This window comes from Rana temporaria, chromosome 6, assembly GCF_905171775.1.
Source record: "Rana temporaria chromosome 6, aRanTem1.1, whole genome shotgun sequence".
In the NCBI taxonomy this organism is placed as follows: domain Eukaryota; kingdom Metazoa; phylum Chordata; class Amphibia; order Anura; family Ranidae; genus Rana; species Rana temporaria.
In genome coordinates this window covers 144853804-144875223 of record NC_053494.1, presented here as the reverse complement: position 1 = coordinate 144875223, position 21420 = coordinate 144853804, and positions in this window count along the sequence as shown.

The window sequence follows — 21420 nt, the reverse complement described above, 5'->3', positions numbered from 1 at the left end:
TGCGGTGACAGTGCGGTGATGTTAGTGCGGTGACAGTGCGGTGACAGTGCGGTGATGTTAGTGCGGTGACAGTGCGGTGATGTTAGTGCGGTGACAGTGCGGTGACAGTGCGGTGACAGTGCGGTGATGTTAGTGCGGTGACAGTGCGGTGATGTTAGTGCGGTGACAGTGTGGTGATGTTAGTGCGGTGACAGTGCGGTGATGTTAGTGCGGTGACAGTGCGGTGACAGTGCGGTGATGTTAGTGCGGTGACAGTGCGGTGATGTTAGTGCGGTGACAGTGCGGTGATGTTAGTGCGGTGACAGTGCGGTGACAGTGCAGTGATGTTAGTGCGGTGACAGTGCGGTGACAGTGCGGTGATGTTAGTGCGGTGACAGTGCGGTGACAGTGCGGTGACAGTGCGGTGATGTTAGTGCGGTGACAGTGCGGTGACAGTGCGGTGACAGTGCGGTGACAGTGCGGTGATGTTAGTGCGGTGACAGTGCGGTGACAGTGCGGTGACAGTGCGGTGACAGTGCGATGATGTTAGTGCGGTGACAGTGCGGTGACAGTGCGGTGATGTTAGTGCGGTGACAGTGCGGTGATGTTAGTGCGGTGACAGTGCGGTGACAGTGCGGTGATGTTAGTGCGGTGACAGTGCGGTGACAGTGCGGTGATGTTAGTGCGGTGATGTTAGTGCGGTGACAGTGCGGTGACAGTGCGGTGACAGTGCGGTGACAGTGCGGTGACAGTGCGGTGATGTTAGTGCGGTGATGTTAGTGCGGTGACAGTGCGGTGACAGTGCGGTGATGTTAGTGCGGTGACAGTGCGGTGATGTTAGTGCGGTGACAGTGCGGTGATGTTAGTGCAGTGACAGTGTGGTGATGTTAGTGCGGTGACAGTGCGGTGACAGTGCGGTGATGTTAGTGCGGTGACAGTGCGGTGACAGTGCGGTGATGTTAGTGCGGTGACAGTGCGGTGATATTAGTGCGGTGACAGTGCGGTGATGTTAGTGCAGTGACAGTGTGGTGATGTTAGTGCGGTGACAGTGCGGTGATGTTAGTGCGGTGACAGTGCGGTGACAGTGCGGTGATGTTAGTGCGGTGACGGTGCGGTGACGGTGCGGTGACAGTGCGGTGACAGTGCGGTGATGTTAGTGCAGTGACAGTGCGGTGACAGAGCGGTGACAGTGCGGTGATGTTAGTGCGGTGACAGTGCGGTGACATTATGTGCAGAGTGGGGGGAGGTACAGATGATCAGGCATACAGAGTGGATCTCTGTCTGATAGATCTGTATGTGAGAACAGTGATCATAGTACAGCCCCGCCTCCCTGTACTAGAATTGTAACACACAGTGCAGAGCGATGTTTCTATGTACAGGGAGGCGGGGCTGTACAGGGAGGCGGGGCTGTACAGGGAGGCGGGGCTGTACTATGCTCGGTGCTCTCACATACAGATCTATCAGACAGAGACTCGCTCTCTCTGCCTGATGATCTGTATCTCCGTGCACCGGAGACAGACTGCAGGTGGGCGGGTGGTGGAGGGAGGAGGACGGGGGCGGCGGTGACGGACGGGTGGAGAAGCTAGGACGGGGGCGGAGCTAGGACGGGGGCGGAGCTAGGACGGGTGGAGGAGCTAGGACGGGGGAGGAGTTGGAGAGGGAGAAGAGGAAGGACACCACCTCTATGGGCGGCACTGCCCTCCCTCCCGCCCCCCGAGATGTTCATCCACGGCTGCGATGTTCAGCCCAGCCTCCTGGGATTGAAGAGACACATATCCCAGGAGGCATAGCAGCGCTGGATGCGGCGGGGGGGGGCCATTCCGCCGCGGCGGGGGAATGAGAGACTCACAGATAAAAACGTGAGTTTTTAAAAGACAAAAATAAAACATCCCAAATGTATTTAAGGGGGCAGTGTAAAAACGAATGCAAAGAAGTTGTAAAATAGGGTGGAACTCCGCTTTAAGTTCCAGCCTAAGTGGCAAGGTGACAGGGTGTGCAGGGTGACAACATAAAACATCAATTAGGAGGCAAGGACACAAAGCTGTTATTCTAGAACAGGATTCAAACTTTAAGGCCCTGTACACACGACCGGTTCATCCGATGAGAATGGTCCGACGGACCGTTTTCATCGGTCCACCGCTGAAGTGGCCTGATGGTCTGATGTGCGTACACACCATCAGTTCAAAAACCGATCGGGTCAGAACGCGATGACGTAAAACACACGACGTGCTGAAAAAAATAAGTTCAATGCTTCCAAGCATGCGTTGACTTGATTCTGAGCATGCACAGGTTTTGAACCGATGCTTTTGTGTACTAACCATCGGTTTGGCCCGATTGGTCAGCGGTCCATCGGTTCGATTTTAAAGCAAGTTTTAAAATTTTGGTCCGGAGGACAAAAGACTGATGGGCCGTACACACGGTCGGTTTGGACCGAAGAAACTGAACCTTGGTCCATTCTCATCGGTTTTAACCGGTCGTGTGTACGCGGCCTTAGAAGACACAGTTAGTGATGATATACATAAATTTTTTTCTTAAAATCAGTAAAAGCCACCAATGCATCAAAAATAATAACACACATTTAGAATTTATTCATTCTCAGTCACCTTTTTAAAATATTGAACAACGTGGGCGACATGTTTTTAGACCATTGCAGGATGTTAAGTATTTGGCTGTCCAAGTATGATATTGTTGACATAAAATACTTGTCCTCCTTGAGAGGTTAACAGTTCAAGCATTACTCTCAGAAGTATTTAGAAATAATAAAAAATGTTTGTTCAGTGCTTGAACCCTAAGAGACTGGGGATGTTTCAGTTCTGTTTCGTGCTAATCCTCTGCTATTAATTCTGGGTGTGTTCACACCGCCTACCACCATGACTGTTTCCTAAATTTGTATTAATTTTTTAAATATGAGCAATATTGTCCATTTTAAACATGATTATACAATGTCTATTTTATTACATTTTGAATGAAAAGTACTTTAACCACTTCAATACAGGGCACTTTTAACCCTTCCTGCCCAGGCCAATTCTCAGCAATGATGGGCACTGATAGGCACTGATAGGTAGCACTGATGGGCACTGATAGGTGGCACTGATGGGCACTGATAGGCAGCACTGGGGGGCACTGATATGTGGCGCTGATGGTCACTGATAGGTTGCACTGATGGCCACTGATAGGCGGCACTGATATGCAGCAATGATGGGCACTGATAGGTGGCACTGATGGGTACTGATAGGCAGCACTGAGGGGCACTGATATGTGGCACTGATGGGCACTGATATGTTGCACTGATGGCCACTGATAAGTGGCACTTATGGGCACTGATGGGTGGCACTGATGGGCAATGATGGACACCCCCTCGGAGACTCCAGATTGCCCCAAATGTGGTTAGACCCCCATTTTTTGGGGGGATTTTAAGGGCTACTACCAATGCAGAAAGTGCAAGGTTTGTCTAAATAATTGTCTTGGGGAGAGAAAGTACCTCTCTTTTAGCTCTAATGTTACTGGTCAAACATTTGATGTGGGATCTTTTATCACTTTTTCGACCAAAAATGTGGCTTATATGATCACGTGCCCTTGCGGCCTATATTATGTGGGTCTCACTATTCGCAAGCTAGAAACTAGACTCAAGGAGCACCTGGCGAATATCCGTAAAGGCTTTTTGAATCATAGTTTATCAAAACACTATGCTTTGTGTCATAATAAGCGCATAAAAGGTACTGTACCTCTTTTATGGCTATATATAGGTTTGATCCTCATTGGAGAAGCAGCCATATTAGGATGGAGATCTCAAAGATGGAGACCTGGGGGATTTTCTGTTTATAATCTTATAGATCATTTGGCTTAATCATAGAATGGGATGTGAATGCCTTTATCAATAACAGTTGAATCCCCAGTTGAATATTCAGTATTACCTGTTTTCAACCACTAGATGGAGGCATTACATAGTCCGTTTTTGATTAAGCTGTACATTTTATTAGTATCCTAATGTTACTTTTATTTCTATTTTTGGACTTCTTAAGTACTCTCATTTTTATACATTTACTGTTTTTTGTTTCCAATTTGGCCTGTTTTTCTCTCCTTCCCTCTCTCAGAGACCAGATGGGCATACTGTATAATGTTTTCCTATCTGGTCCCCCTAAACATGGCCGCTGTGGGTGTGTTTAGCAATGTACATCTAAGCCTTGATGTAAACATCCGGTTTGGACGTGGTTCCGCTTCCGGCGGATGGGAGAGAGGCTTGGAGTGCAGGGGGAATGGGTGTTTCTATTCTGTCCTCCCTCCTATATAAAGAAGATACAACGAGCTCTGACCACACTCCTGACAATGTTATATTGGATGAAATGCAGCATAGGGTTGAGCTCTGACGTCACAACACTGTAACGTGTCGTCCGCGACCATTTTTGTGGTTGGAAACAAATGCTATCCAAGTGAAGTGGTTTTGTGGCGCTGTGGATATATCATGCTTGTTTGACCACCTGTAATTCAGTGGTCCATTTTCTTTGGTAAGGCCCCTTTCACACTGGGGCAGGAGGTGCGCTGACGGTATAGTGGCGCTATACCGTCGGAATTGCCGCGGTTTTCGGCCGCTAGCGGTACGGTTTTTACCCCCGCTAACGGCCGAAAAAGGGTTAATACCGCCGGCAATGTGTCTCTGCAGAGGCGAATTGCCGGCAGTATTACCGCGGTTTCCCATTGCTTTCAATGGGAAGGAGTGGTGGAGGAGCGGTAAACACACCGCTCCAAAGATGCTGCTAGCAGGACTCTTGGAGCGGTCCTGCTAGCACACCGCAGGGCAGAAGTTTTGCAGGCGGTATTTAGGCGCTATTTTTAGCGCTAAAACGCCTGAAAAACTCCCCAGTGTGAAAGGGGCCCAAGAGGCCTGGTGTGTTGATGTTCGGTGGAGGATAAGTTCGTGCTCACCTAATTGTGTCTCTGTCTACATCGTGGGTGGTTCCAATTTTTCCCTGAACAAGGACTTTATCCTAAACACTAAAAATGTTTAATTTTAATGTTATGTTACTAGCATCTTGTTACACCCACCGGAGTTTTGCATTTCACAGTTATTTTTAACAGAAAACTGAGCTTATAAGGTGAAATACAGTATTTAAAAATCCAACGGATTGTTTAGATGTTGAAAATTTAAAAGCAGCGGCAAACCTGCTGATCTCCCAAGTTTTCTAATGTGACAGAACAGCACTGCTTTTATATTTCAACATGTAAACAGTCTTTTCGATGGATTTCCAAATACTGTATTTCACCATATATGCTCAGTTTCCTGTTAAAAATAACTGTGAAATGCAAAACTCAGGTGGGTTTAACAAGACGTCCGCTTGCCCCCTTCTTGTGTATCGTTACTTTGGAGGAGTGCAGGGTGTAACAAGATTGCGGCAATGGAACGTCACTTTCCAGAGCTGCAGAGCCAGAACTGAGAAAATAACAAGAGCTGCACAGCCATTGGAAGATCACAGGATATACTTACTAGTTAGCTAGTTGTTAGTTGTTCCACAGTGTTTGTATGACCCTGCTTCCAGGGAGGTTCATAGCTCCCAGTCCTCAAAATTTAAATCCAGTAAACATCAGTAAAGTTAGCTTGGGATGCCTCTTGGTAATATCTCAATTAACCTATTTGGTTGTATTAATATGCTAAAGATGATAATCCTTCAAAACCTCCAGCCACACCAGAGAGGCAGAAGGAGTTTAGCGAACTGAAGAAGTGGCCAAGGAACTGGTATAGGAAGGAGGGGTTCCGTTCCTGGAGAACTGGTCTGACTTCTCAGTCCACAAAGTTGGAGGGGCTTTTAAACTAGGTGTTGGGGAAGGGTTCAAAGAAAGCGATAGCCGGCAGTGAGCAAAGGACAAAGGGTAATAGTAAAGTCAGTAGTGATAAGATATCCGTAACATCTTATCCCAGGGTGAATGAGTAGACAACTCAAAAACGAAGCCTGAGAAAACATAAGGAGAAAATAATATGCACCCATACAATACTGAGAGACATAATGCAGGGAGCCTAGCTAACAAAATGAAGGAACTGGAGATGCTATTACACGAGGAGGACTTAGACTTTTTGGGAATAACAGAAACTTAGTTTGACAGCTCACACGACTTGTTGGCAAACATTTAGTGATATTCCTTGTATCTGAATTACAGGGAAGGTAGAAGAGGGGGAGGGGTGTGTCTATATATCAAAAATTATGTAAGGGTGGTAGAGTGGAATCCACGTGGGTAGAACTTCAAAGTGAAAGAGTAAGTGGGAAATGAATAGTGGGGGTATGTTACAGGCCCCCCAACCTGAAGGAGGAGGAGCTGGAAATGGCAGGGGGGCAGGGAAATGTCATCATAATCGGGGACTTCAACTATCCCGATATTGACTGGGCAGAGGGGACAGCTCACTCATTAAAGGCCCTTCATTTCTTAAATGTCTTACAGGACAACTTCATGTCTCAATTGGTGGATTCCCCAACTAGAAAGAATGCATTGCTAGATCTATTAATTACGAATGATCTAAGTCTGATCTCAGATGTAGAAATATGGGACCACTTGGGATCTAGCAATCATAGGATGATCACATTTAGCGTAAATCATAAGAAAAGGAGGCACGAGGGTAGCACAAAAACACTAAATTTCAAACGAGACAACTTTTCTGACATCAATTGAGACCAAATCCTAGAAACATTGAACACGAAAAAAAAATGGGAATGCTTTAGGAACATATTAACCACTTGCTGACTGAGCACTTAAACCCCCTTCCTTACCAAGCCAATTTTCAACTTTCAGTGCTCTCATATATTTATTTATTTTATAATAAAAGAAAGACCGAAAATGTTGTAAAAAAAATGAATTTTTCTTAATTTCTGTTATAAAATTTGGCAAATTAGTAATATCCCAAATAAGTATATATTATTTGGTCTGTGTGAAGGTTATAGAGTCTACAAGCTATGGTCCTAATCATTAAAAATTGATTACACCTGATGTACGGCCTATCTAATTTCATGAGACAATAACAAGCCAGGAAAGTACTGTACAAATACCCCTGAACACTTTTTAGAAAGTAGACATTCCAAGGTATCTAGTAAGAGGCATGGTGAGTTTTTTAAAGTTGTTATTTTTTTCCCACATTTCTTTGCAAAATAGAGATTTATTTTTTGCACAAAATTGTAATATTTACAGGATATTTCTCTCACATGGCATGTGTATACCACAAAGTACACCCAAAAATACATTCTGCTTCTGCTCCTAAGTATAGCGATACCACATGTGAGACATGTGAGACATGTCAGACTTTTACATAACCTGGCCACATAGAGTGGGCCAACATGCAAGTAGCACCTCCAGGTGTTCTAGGGGCAAAAATTACGCATATAATTTCCTGACAACCTTTCACACTTTTGAAGGCCCTGGAGCATCAGGACAATGGAAATGCCAACAAAATTACCTTATTTTGAAAAGTAAACACCCCAATGTATATCCTATGAGGCATATAGAGTCTTTTGAACATGGTCCCTTTTTTTCACAGGTTTTTGAAAATGTGGAAAGCACATTTTTTTTTTTTACACAAAGTTGTCCATTTATAAGATATTTCTAACACATAACATGTTCATACCACAAATTATAATTATGCTATTCCTCCTGAGTATGGCAATACCCAATATGTGAGACTTTTACACAGCCTGGCCACATAGGGATGCCCAACATGCAAGTAGCACCTCCAGGAATCTCCTCAGTTTTTACACAGGAAAAGGAGGGCTAAACCGACCACGACAGTTGTGTTAGTAACATGTCACAGGATGTACCCTTGTGGCTAACAGAGGCCAGAGTCAAGAAAAGACTAGATATGCTGAACACAAATAATTTTCCAGGACCAGATGGCTTACACCCGAGAGTCCTCAAAGAGCTCAGTCAGGTTATAGCTATACCATTATTCCTAATCTTTGTGGACAACATACTGACAGAAATTGAACCAGCTGATTGTAGAAAAACGATTGTGGTACTAATATTCAAAAAAGAGCAGAGACATATTCCTGGAAACTACAGGCCTAATATTAAAAGTAGGTAAATTATTTGAGGGGATGATAAGGGACTATATCCAAGAATCAGCTAAAGAAAACAGTATTATTAGTAGTAATCAACATGGGTTTACGAAGGGTCGTTACTGCCAGATCAATCTGTTAACTTCCTACGAGTAAGTGAGCTGCCATCTTGATAGCAAAAGGTCTGTGGATGTGGTATATCTGAATTTTTCAAAAGCATTTGTTACAGTTCCCCATAAATGCTTAATCTACAAGCTGAGGTCTGCAGGCATGGACCATAGGGTTTGTTCATGGATAGAAAACTGCTTACAGGGGTGTGTCCAAAGGGTGGTAATAAATAATGGTAATAAATGACTAAGTAAGATATGTACCACACTACAATGGTGGTTTTGCCTTAGCTGTTGAGCTCTATTCATTAATCCATTAATTTGAATTTCTATATGTATGCTTTTCATTGTGTTAGGGTAGGTTATCTATGGCCACTAATGCCATTTAGTCAAGATAGAGTTAATTGAATACCTATCCAATCATGTTTGACTTTATTCTAATTACATTCACCTATATGTATTGTTGTTTGATGGAAATGCGGCGACATTCATTATAGGTGATCTTTTCTTATATATATATGAATTAATAGTGCGTATATTTGTGTACTGTAGTAGCCCTAGTAATCTGTGCACCTTGAATGCGTTGTATTTTTACAAATTTATTTGGTGTTTTGATCCTATGATATGTAAACCGGCACCGCGGCTGCATATCCAATGCTGTTTCTCCCTAAAATAAATCAATCCCTTTACACTATAAATAATGTGACCATCAGTGACCATCAGTGACCGGGTACGCCCCCTGAAGACGTAATCTACGAAACGTACATCGGCGGCGGTACCTGGTCACGCTAATCCACTGCACTTTCGGTCCCTCTGGTTGCTGCCTACAGCCGGTGGAACGCACGCTATCCACGGAGGTGGACGCAAGGTTTTTCAGATGAGTCAGCAGCCCCAGTGATGGGATAGGCACTTTTTAATGTAAGGAGCTATTGTTTTATATGCTTTTTATTATTAAATCAGTATTACGCCCCGCTGAGGAAGTTGATACAACGCAACTCCGCGTCCGGGGGTTCAGGAGCCTGCACACCACGTCGCTCATCTGCCGTCCACATCTTGAACTGTTCTTCTGAAAAGCCGTTTTTAGTCTGGCCAAATGTGAGTAGCCTGACTTTTGTATACACTTATGATTAAATCTACCTAATATAACAGAGAGCACTTAGTCTGTGATTATCTTTTCCATGCATCGGTTTCATGTGATATGGTTGCCTAATGAGGATCTGATACACCTGCCTGGTTCCTGTTTATTGTGATACCTGCCTTACTGACCATTTGTTAACTCAGTGGTCCACACATGAAGGTGAGAGTAGCCATCTCTAACAGTGGAGGGATCACTTTATGTCTGGTGGTTAATCACGTGGTGGAGATTGATTATATCTACTTCATTCAATTTTTGACACCTGTGGATTTGGGACTATGACTTTGAGTTTTATTTAATTTATTTTTCTTGGACTTTTTTAACAATATATATACACATACAGTATATAAGTTTACTGGTACTCATTATACCAGTATTACTACCATATCAGTATTTCACTTGCCTTAGTTTTGCGCTGCACTAAATTTTCTATAATTTTACACTATGGATGTCTTCCATTCCTTTTACATATCCTGTCTTTATCTGCGAGGAAAAGGTTTACCACACTACTCCTGTCATATTGTATGCGAGCAGGCATTATCCTGCTAAAGCGATATCTAATGCCGCATACACACGATCGGTTCGTCTGATGAAAACGGTCTGATGGACCGTTTTCATCAGACGAACCGATCGCGTGTGGGCCCCATCGGTTTTTTATCCATCGGTGAAAAAACTTAGAATTTTTTAAAATTATCTGATGGTTAAAAAAACGATAGAAAAAAACGATCGTCTGTGGGCACGTCCATCGGTTAAAAATCCACGCATGCTCAAAATCAAGTCAACGCATGCTTGGAAGCATTGAACTTAATTTTTCTCAGCACGTCGTTGTGTTTTACGTCACCGCGTTCTGACATGATCGGTTTTTTAACTGATGGTGTGTAGGTAAGACTGATGAAAGTCAGCTTCATCAGATATCTGATGAAAAAATACATCAGTCTGTTTTCATCGGATGAACCGATTGTGTGTACAGGACATGACTTTCTTTTTAATTAAAGAAGTCAGATACATTTGTTTCACAGGGGTGGATCATTTGTTGTTTTTTTATATTTATATTTTATTGTGCTATTTCAGTTTTCACAATATTATTATAGCGCCCTCTACCACTTATCACATCTGGTAAGCAGATTATTTATCCTCAGCACTTTGGGGGTTGTTTCTCCAGTTGTTTGGTGAAGGAATATTTATCTGTTTGGTGGAGCAATCATTATCACACAGCAAGATTTCTTCTGTTACTAGATCTTTATGAACTACTGTATCATTATCTGTTGGGACGGTCATGCCACTTGATTTCTGTCATTGGATTTTCACTAACTTTTTGATATTCTGTTGGGACTTTATTGGTATCAACTGAGGATATTTTCACATTTGTTTTTCATTAGATTAAAGTCATGATATACTATATATGTTAATTAATTGAGTCATCACAGGTTTACATTACTCACCAATGTGATATAATCAAGTAGCGCCCCCTATCCCACTCTACAAATAAATAACGTGTACTCAGACTGGTCTGGAGTGGTAAGTGGAGTACCCAAAGGCTCTGTCTTGGGACCAATTCTGTTTAATTCATTCATAAATTATATAGCGGATGGGATAAATAGCTCAATCTCAGTTTTTGCAGACAACCTAAAAATAAGCAGAGCAATTACTTCACATCAGGATATAGACATTTTTACAGAAAGACCTGAATAAAATAATGGGGTGGGCAACTACATGGCAAATGAGGTTTAATGTGGAGAAATGTAAGGTAATGCACTTGGGCGCTAAAAACAAACGCAAACCACTCACTAGGGGGAGAACCTCTGGGGGGATCAAGGATTGAGAAAGATCTGAGGGTCCTAGTAGAAGACAGACTGAGCAATATCATGCAATGTCAAGCTGCAGGTACCAAAGCCAGCTGAATTTTAGCATGCATAAAAAAGGGGATATACTCCAGAGATAAAAACTATGGGCCAGATCCTCAAAAGAGATACGCAGGCGGATCTGCTGTTCCGCCTGCGTATCCCTGTTTCTATCTTTGGAACTGATCCACAGAATCAGTTTCCAAAAGATAGGCAGAAGATCCGGCATGTGTAAGAGACTTACACTGCCGGATCTTAGGATGCAGTACCGCACCCGCCGCTGGGGGCATTTCGCGTCAAAATGCTGCTTCGGGTATGCAAATTAGCACTTACGGAGATCCACGAAGCTTTTCAGCTTCGTTTTTTCTCCGTAAGTATTAAGTTGCATGTGTAAAATTAGGGCTGCTTTTACAACGTGTAAACTGTTTACACCTTGTAAAAGTAGACCTTTCTGTCCAGCGACGCGTTTTTTTTTTTGTTTTAAACTTTTTTTTTTCCGCCGTATCTTTTTTTTTTTTTGACGCAACTTTATTGACCCGACGCGATCCACAAAGCTCGGCGTAACGTAATTTCGCGCTATGCACGTCGGGAAAATGACGTAACGAGCATGCGCAGTACGGCCGGCGCGGGAGCGCGCCTAATTTAAATGGGAATCGCCCCCATTTGAAGAGGAATGCCTTGCGCCGGCGGAATTTAAGTTACACAGCCGAAAATTTCTAGGTAAGTGCTTTGTGGATCGGACACTTAGGTAGAAATTTTAAGGCAGTGTAACTTAAATGGAAAATGTTACGTTACGCCGGGTCTTTGTGGATCTGGCCCTATAATCCTGCCACTTTATGAAACTCTGGTTAGGCCACATCTGGAGTATTCTGTCCAGTTCTGGTCACCAGTCCTCACAAGGGATGTGCTGGAGCTGGAGGAATGATTACAAGCACTACATTTATTCTCGCTGGAGAAGAGACGCTTGAGAGGGGACATGATGGCAATTTACAAATACCTCAATGATGATCACAGCATCAGAAAAAACTATTTAGTCTCAGGAAATGTAAGAGGTCCCGGGCCACACAATGAGATTGAAGGAAAAGTGGTTTAACCTTTGCATGGGATTTTTCACAGTCAGGGCGATAAGGATGTGGAACTCCCTTCCACAATTGGTGGTGTCAGCTGGGAGTATTGATATTATTAAAGGACTCTTGGACGTGCATCTTACAGCACACAGGCATATGGGCATTGGAAAATTATTATCGACACTGACACATGAACACCTACACAGGCTGAAGTGGATGGACTAGTGGGTTTATTCAACCTTACCTACTCATATGAAATGGAATACTTCCCTGACTGGCGAGGTACTCCATCCTCTTATAAAGTTTGTTGCCCTTTGCTGAACTTAAATTTAACACCGTCTTTCCTGAGGATTGCTGACCAAACCTGAACTACATATTCAAGATGTGGCCGAAACAATGTTTTGTAAAGGGGTAGAACTATTGATTTATCTCTAAAGTATGCCCAGTTTAATGCATTAGAGTATTTAGCGTTTTGTTAGCCGTAACTTGGTATTACATTCTATTACTAAGTCTGTGATTTACAAGCACCCCCAGATCCTTTTCCATCACTGATTCTCCCAGGGGAGCCCCTCCCAACATGTGTTGCGTGTGCATTTTTGGCACCTAAGTGCCTATCTTTACATTTCTCAAAATTTACCTCATCTGCCATCTATTGCCTAACCCCTATTGCATAAAGGTCCTCCTATAATGATGCCACATCCTGTGCTGAAATTTTTTTCCTGCATTATTTGGTATCATTGGCAAACCCTGAAATTGATCTCATAATTCAACCTCTATATCATTAATAAACAAATTAAACAGCATTGGCCTAAAGATAGAACCCTGTACATATTTCGATACTGTTCTTGTGGTTCAGCAGTCCATCATTTTCACATTTACAAAGTGTTGAATCACAAAATAACCTTATACTGTACATAAAGACTAAAGGAAAATATTTGTATTCCCAATAGCAACTGGTTAGCTGCTGATCTTTTTTTTCTGTGTGTACTTTAATTACATTTAACTTACTGTTTAAGTTACTTTACAAAAAGGAGGGTATGTGTCCAAATGTTTACAATGGATGGGACCCCCATTTTTTATTCCTGTGGTTTTTTTTTCAGGCCAGACAGGATAATTTTATAAATGAAACAGCTAGTATCCCCATAGCTGATTTATAATTCTTTTGAGACGTCGTCGTCATTCAGTTGTAGATTTGACTGTAAAACACTCAGGGAATTCTGTGTGCGCTCTGCAAATAGGAAAATGACAAAATACAGGAAATGACTGTGCTCTCTGAGCAGAATGATCCCAGATGGTTACTTGTTTCTTCGGGCTTTATAAGTATTAAATATCTGTATATGACTAAAATGTATTCATAATGAAAATCTTTGGACTTTATAGAATTTACTAATCATATGTACATAACTCTTAATAAAATAATATAAGTATCTAAGCCAGGGGTATTGAATTAAAACTCACGGAGGTCCGAACAGTAACATTTTCTTCCTACCAAAGGTCCGATGTTTGTCCAATGACTAAGGTCCTTCACAGCACTCATCTTCTCATATCACAATCCTGTTCTCACATCACTGTCCTTTGTAGTGTTCTGTACCCTCCTTCACATCACCCCCTCACAGCAGTGTCCACTGACCCTCTCACATCACCCCCCTACCCCCACAGTAATATCCTCTGTCCCTCTCACATCATACCCCACAGTAGTGTCCTCTGCCCTCCCCAGTAGTGTCCTCTTCCCCCTTGACATCACTCCCCCCTTTACATTACCCACTTAACAGCACTGATACAGCATTGCTCTCTGCCCCATTACATCACTACCCTCCACAGTAGGGTTCTTTGCCCCTTAACATCACACCCACAGTAGGGCTCTCTGTCCCTTTGCATCACCTTCCCCTCACAGTAGAGATCTCTGCCCTTCTACATCACCCCCCCACCGCCACCCCACAGTAGGGCTCTCAACCCCTTTATATCACCTTCCCCCTCCACAGTAGAGATCTCTGCCCATTTACTTAACCCCCTCATGGTCCTTTATGCCCCCCTGGGTCCGGATTCGACAGTGATTCGGTCCGGATTTGGACTGGGGTCAACACTTTAGTGATGCCTGTTCTAAAACAAAAATGTAATGTATTACAGCTTACTAGGGGTGCAACTGATCAAAAAACTCGCGGTTCGGATCGTTCCTCGGATCAGAGTCACAGATCAAATAATTTTTTGCATCAGCAAAAAAAAAACATCTCCCCCACTGTAATATCCACATCTCCCCACTGTAATGTCCACATCTCCCCCACTGTAATGTCCACATCTCCCCACTGTAATGTCCACATCTCCCCACTGTAATGTCCACATCTCCCCATTGTAATGTCCACATCTCCCCACTGTAATGTCCACATCTCCCCACTGTAATGTCCACATCTCCCCACTGTAATGTCCACATCTCCCCACTGTAATGTCCACATCTCTCCACTGTAATATCCACATCTCCCCACTGTAATGTGACGTCTACATCTCCCCCACTGTAATGTCCACATCTCCCCACTGTAATATCCACATCACCCCCACTGTAATATCCACATCTCCCCACATCTCTCCCACTGTATATAGCCCCACTATGGCCAAGATGGCCACCGCTCCGGGGGTAAAGCTGAAGCCGTGGCCTTTCCTATGACCGAGGCAGCGTAGCTCAATCTGTGGATTGCGTGGTGTGCCAATCCGAAAATGTTGACCCGTTCGGATCATGGATCAATGACGATCTGTTGCACCACTACAGCTTACCATTTCAACACTAGTTGTGGTGGCTGCATTTGTTTCCTTTTTTTACTTTTTTTAGGCTTTTGTCCTTTTTTAAACCTAGTAATCCAGTGAGCAAATCTGTTCATTTTGTATTTCCTTCAGCAGACCGAGCTGTCCAGCAAAAGTGGACATTAGAGGGTTGAGACAAACTATTGACAGAGAAGCTTTTATTAATTTATGTAAAAAGTTTATCCCAAAAGAAAAAGAAATGCCCCTATTACTGCTTCAAAAGGATTAGCTTTAATTTGTCAAATCCATCTAAATTTGTTCTTTCGCTACCCTGTCCACAGGTTAACAATGCTGCCGTTCAAGAGTGGTTCCTTTGCTCCTCAACTGAGTGGAGCCACTCTAAAACAGGAAATATGCTACTGACTGATTCAGCAGTTGAAAATAAAGGAAAGAAAAAAACCACTGGAAGAAAACAAATGCAGCCACCACATTTAGGGAATGGTAAGCTATAATATAATATAGTTTTGTATTTAGGGTTAGATACACTTTAATCTACTTTTATAGACACCCAAATTTTAAAGGTAAATTTCAGTAAACATTAGCCTTTAGAAAAAATATTTGCAGCCTACACAGCTTATCCACTCAGTGCTTTTATTTATTATCTTGGGGTATCTGTTTAAAATTCTCTAATTACAAGTAACCTGTGAACTACTAAACACTGGGCCTGTGATTCTGCAGCACAAATATTCACATCTCCACCAGCGCTGTATCCAGGCCTAGGCCAGCAAGGCCCAGGCCTAGGGCAGCACTTTGCAGGGGGGCAGCACGGAAAGAGTCCCCGCCTGCTTGCGCTACACTGTTAGTGTAGCGCCAGTCTGATGGGGCAGACTGGGCTGAGAGGCAAATTAGTCTAGCGCACCCATAAAGCGGCTTCACTGCTTCCAGGATGCGGGAGTCCGGCATTCCGCAACTTTCATTTTGGATAGAGTAAGGAAGGGTTATAGCCCCTGTCAGTTTATTTTTTTACCATCCCTGTACCATTGCAAAGATTTCCCTTCACTTCCTGCCCCATAGCCAAACAGGAAGTGAGAGGAAATCTATGCAAATTAAGGGAATCCATTGGCTCTCAGAACTAGTGTCCCCACTCGAACATTTCAGGGCAGGGCAGGTCTTAAACAGAATGGGGTGTGGCCTTGACCGGAAGGGGTGGGTCATATTTAAATTAGGCCTAGTCAGGCCTAGGGCAGCACAAATCCTAAATATGAAAAAAGTGAATAATGAGCTGCTACACAACAATGTGACAAAAATTGGATAAGTGATGAGAAAGAAATATGTAGCACTAGTGATGATAAAAAACACTCAATGTCACATGGAGTGACTGAAGGAACAAATAAATTGTATACAAATAAATGTGAAGTGAGAAAAAAACAAGAAACACATGTAGCCACATCGATCATCATGGACAGGACATTCCTCCCAACTATGTAAAGTAGATGGAGTACTCTTACCGGATCCAGAGGATCTGCCTGTCAGCGACAGCAGATCGTAAAAGCATGGACTATCCCAGGGAGGATCAACTCGACTTGTCTGGAGACTGGATGATTAGAACCACACGCTTGACCTGGATGTAACCCGATAGTCCTTGACTGGAACCTTTCAGTGAGTATGAATCAATCTGGATCAAAAGGGTGAACCCAAAGGAAGAGGGAGGAAAAACCCCTACTTCAAGCCGATGTTGTGTGGTGGAAGGAAGCAACCCCACGAAGGGATAAAGAAAGCACATTGGTGAAACTTAAAACTTTGTAAAGCAGATCATGCAAGGAGAAAGAAAAACAATGATCCAGATGGTGCAGATCAAAATGATAAGAGTTTTATTGTAATAAAACCAACAAAATACTGACATAAAAGTGATCACGAAAATATGTACAAAAGAATAAAAGCAATATGGGGAGTAGGCGTACCAAGCCCTATGCGTTTCGTCCTAAGGGACTTCAACTGGGGCAATCCTAAATACACTACTGCTTGGCACCCTCCTCTGTATCATCCTCAGTGGGGCCAGGGCGGGAGATATAAGAGAGGCCGAGGCCGACCTCATCAACTCGGTCTCCTATGAGGTACATGACAATAGGATTCCCACCTACAGAGAGTCTAGGCAGTTTCATATTGCATTAGCAAAGCCAGGTTAACAGTAAATAAAAAAAAAGCAAAATAGGCCTGAAATAATAAGGTTAATTGGGCTACACCATTGGATGGAGGGTCATAAAGCCTCTAAAGAACACAATTAAAACTTGGACCCTGCTAGTTTAAGAAAAACAGTTTATAGATTTTTCTAGAGATTTTTGGATGCTACTGGAGGATTGTGTCTAACTTTGCTACTATAGAAGCTCCACTAGCTGATTTAACCAAAAGGAGAAAGTCCACCATGGTAAAATGGAATGAGGAGGAAGAGAGAACGTTTCAAGAGATGAAGATAGTATTTCGTAAGAGACCAGTGTTATCCAGCCCAAGAATTACTTGTATAAGCAGGTGCCTCTGATGTTGGTCTGGGAAAAGCCTTATCTCAGGAAATTCATGGGGAAGAACACCCAGTAGCATACATCAGCCAAAAACGAAAGCCTAGTACACACTAGTAGTTAAAAAAAACTGAGAGATCAGGAGGAGCCACTGTACTAACTATCCAAAGTTATTACCGCTATCTCCCCTGCTATGCAAGGGTCACAAGATGGTTTCTGGCTCTGTAAGACCCAGTAGGAGTATCTTGATGTCAAGCACCCACTGTGTGTTGTCAAATGTCTGAGCAGAGGGGATATGTAACTATTTACCATGTATTCTATTAAAATACTATTAGTCAATGCATACTTAGAAACCAGATTTTAAAATATTCTCTAAATTCCCTTTGATTTGCCTAATCTCTCTCCTACTACATCCAAAGACAACCATTTACAATTTAGAAGCTTTGTCTGACAACCAAAGCCTTGTACATCATGATATTAGGAGTGAGCTAAAACTGGAATATAGCCTACTGTCTATCTTCCTACCCCATACTTAAAGTCTAAACCCACTGTGAAAGCTGCTGAGGCCAGGAAAGTCACAGAGACATCTGGGAGCTACTCTGCAAATGATTATCATATTTACTAAACCACAGTCATCAGTATCAGCATAATGTACTAGAACAAAGCCATTCATCAACTTCACACAAACAATTAAGTAAATTCAGATTTTTCAGTATTTTCTTTCAATGTAGTACATTATTTATTAATTCTGTAATATGTTGCATGCTAAGCAATTAGTGGAAATGTATATTTTTGTAATTCATTGTATTGCCCAGCGTACAACCTGCATTTTTTTTGTATGTCCTCTATTACTATTATAACATTTTGACTTTCTTGTGTCAAAATTTAACATCTGGAAATAAGGTGTTTATGTTCATCCTCTCTACTAGCTGACCGACTATGTCAAAAAATATACCTATGGAGTATCTACCCTAGAGAGGTCATAGTTGCATTTACACAGTATTTTGCATTATGTTACGTAGTTATGAAAACAAATAAAATAATAATAATAAAACATTAGGTGATATAAAAGAAAAAGAAAAAGGCAGTGCTATATATACTGAAAACCTACATTTAAAGAATCAATCAAAATGACAACACAAAATATAGACTTGTAAAAATAAACATATACACAAAAGTCCAAAGTTTCTAGTGGTATATAAATGAGAAAATCGTTACATGTGTAGTGTGCGACAATTTTGGGAAAGTTTTAAAGAAATTAAATATTTATTTTTTTCATTCATATACTGTACTTCATACTGTGTCATGAACTTTTATGTACTGTATTTGTGTTTCATGTGTGTATTTTTTTATATTGTAATTGATCATTCACATTTGTATAAGGTTTTTCAGTGTATATATAGTGCTGCCTTTTTTGTTTTTTAGATAAGATTTAGGTAGCCCATTTTATATTTAAAATTGTGTGTATGCAGTTTTAATTGATCACAATAATAAAGGATAGATATACCAAAGAAACACAAATATAACAAAAACTTAAAACATAATGCAGTTCAGCAGTCAAAATATGTGAAACTCAAACAGTCTATATTAGCTAGACTGCAACAAGAGTTCACCATTAACAAATAAAGGCTTGACAAATCTTAAAATTATTTTTCTTACTTTCTTTATTCTTTTAAAAGTTTCTGTCTAGGACAACTTGTTTTCCAAAGTTGTAATTCTGGTGGCATTCCACATTTTAAAGATTAATCTCCTGGCATTCATTAATAATTCTGAAACGATATGCCTTGTATTATCCTGTGTGTGGAAGATTCTAATCCTTGAGCCCCCAAAACCTGAGACTCTATGTCAGTCTCAACTCCAGTCCTCAAGGCGCCCCAACAGGTCATGTTTTCAGGCTTTCCATTATTTTGCACAGGTGATTTGATCAGTTTCACTGCCTTGGTAATTACCACAGCCATTTCATCTGAGGGAAATCCTGAAAACATGACCTGTTGGGGCGCCTCGAGGACTGGAGTTGAGAAACGCTGCTCTATGTGATGCAAGTGCCAGTCAAGTTTTCTAGTGACTGGTGGTGGCCTACCCCTTTCAACTACGCTCACTGGTCCACTTTACTAGGTACACCTGTTCAATTTCTCAGTTACACAAATTGCTAATCAGCCAATCACATGGCAGCAACTCAATGCATTTAGGCATCAAGATGTGGTAAAGACGACTTGCTAAATTTCAAACTGAGCATCAGAATGGGGAAGAAAGGGGATTAAAGTGACTTTGAATGTGGCATGGTTGTTGATGCCAGACGGCTGGTCTGAGTATTTTAAAAAATGCTGATCTACTGGGATTTTCACACACAACCATCTTTAGGGTTTACAGAGAATGGTCCGAAGGAGAGAAAATATCCAGTGAGCAGCGGTTGTGTGGCCAAAAATGCCTTGTTGATTTCAGAGGTCAGAGGAGAATGGGCAGACTGGTTTGAGATGATAGATGGCTGGGTGCCAATCCTATCAGCTAAGAACAGGGGCTACAATTCGCACAGGCTCACCAAAATTGGACAATAGAAGATTGGAAAAATGTTGCCTAGTCTGATGAGTCTCGATTTCAGCTGTGATATTGTCATTAATCTGCAGTAATGTTCATGTATGTCTGTCTGCTTCCCTCTCTGTTGTGTTCAGCTTAGAGACCAATCGCTGTTCACCTGAGTGCTTAATCAATCTTCCCTCAAGCATGGCTCCACCCCAGCCTCTAACAGGAAACACAATATTAACCTGTGCACTGCAAGCCAAGCCTTGCCGATCAACATTTGTGTTAGGCGTTCCTGTGTCATTCGTGCCGTGTGTGCTTTGTTTGTTCCATGTACCAACTTGGCTTTCTCCCGAAGATCCCTGTCTACCTTTTATACCAATTTTCAGCTTGTCTTGACCATCCTTGTCTGCTTGCCGTCCCGACCTTGGCCTGCCTACCGACCATTCATTGTTGCCCTGTGCTGCTGCTTCCTCTCCATCCTCCAGAGCCAGCTGTGAGTGTGAGCTGGGAGACCCTAGGGGCCATGACCTGGAGTCAGCTGTAGTGTAGTCCACCCTCACCATCAGAGGCTCTGGTGAAAACCTGCTGGCTCTTAGACCCCGCGCCCTGGGGAATATTACGCTCTAACTCCCTGTCCAGGACCGTGGCTGTGACCATGTGTGGCTGCGTCCCAGAACCCTCAGCAGTCAGCCGTTGGGTCCATAACCTCCACGGGGTGTTCCTAGTCCCTTGGACCACAAGGGACCTGACAGATATTCTGATGGTAGGGTCAGAATTTTGCGTAAACAACATTAAAGAATTGATCCATCCTGCCTTGTATCAACAGTTCAGGCTGGTGGTGTAATGGAGTTGAGGCTATTTTCTTGGCACATTTTGGGCCCCTTAGTACCAATTGAGCATCATTTAAATGCCACGCCCTACCTGAGTATTGTTGCTGACCATTTCCATCCCTGTATGTCTACAGTATACCCATCTTCTGATATTTCCAGCAGGATAATGCACCATGTCACAAAGCTCAAATCATCTCAAACTGGTTTCTTGAACATAACAATGAGTTCACTGTATTCCAATGGCCTCCATAGTCACCAGATCTAAATCCAAAAGAGCACCTTTGGGATGTGGTGGAACAGGAGGTTTGCATCATGGATGTGCAGCCGACAAAACTGCGTGATGATAGAATGTCTATATGGACCAAAATCTCTGAGGAATGTTTCCAACACCTTGTTGAATCTACTCCAAAAAACAAAAATAATTAAATCAGTTCTAAAGGCAAAAGGGGGTCCCCAACTTGATACTTGCAAGGTGTACCTATTAAAGTGGCCAGTGGGTGTATATGCCTAAATATTGCTTAATATAGCTGCTCATCAAAGAAATGGAATAACAGGAAAATGTGAGATTGATAGCTAGTTCTGGCCATACCTATGCTGACAGCTTAATTAATAATTACATTACAAAGTTTTGAGGGTCCTGAAATGCTCTACGAGTCTACATGATA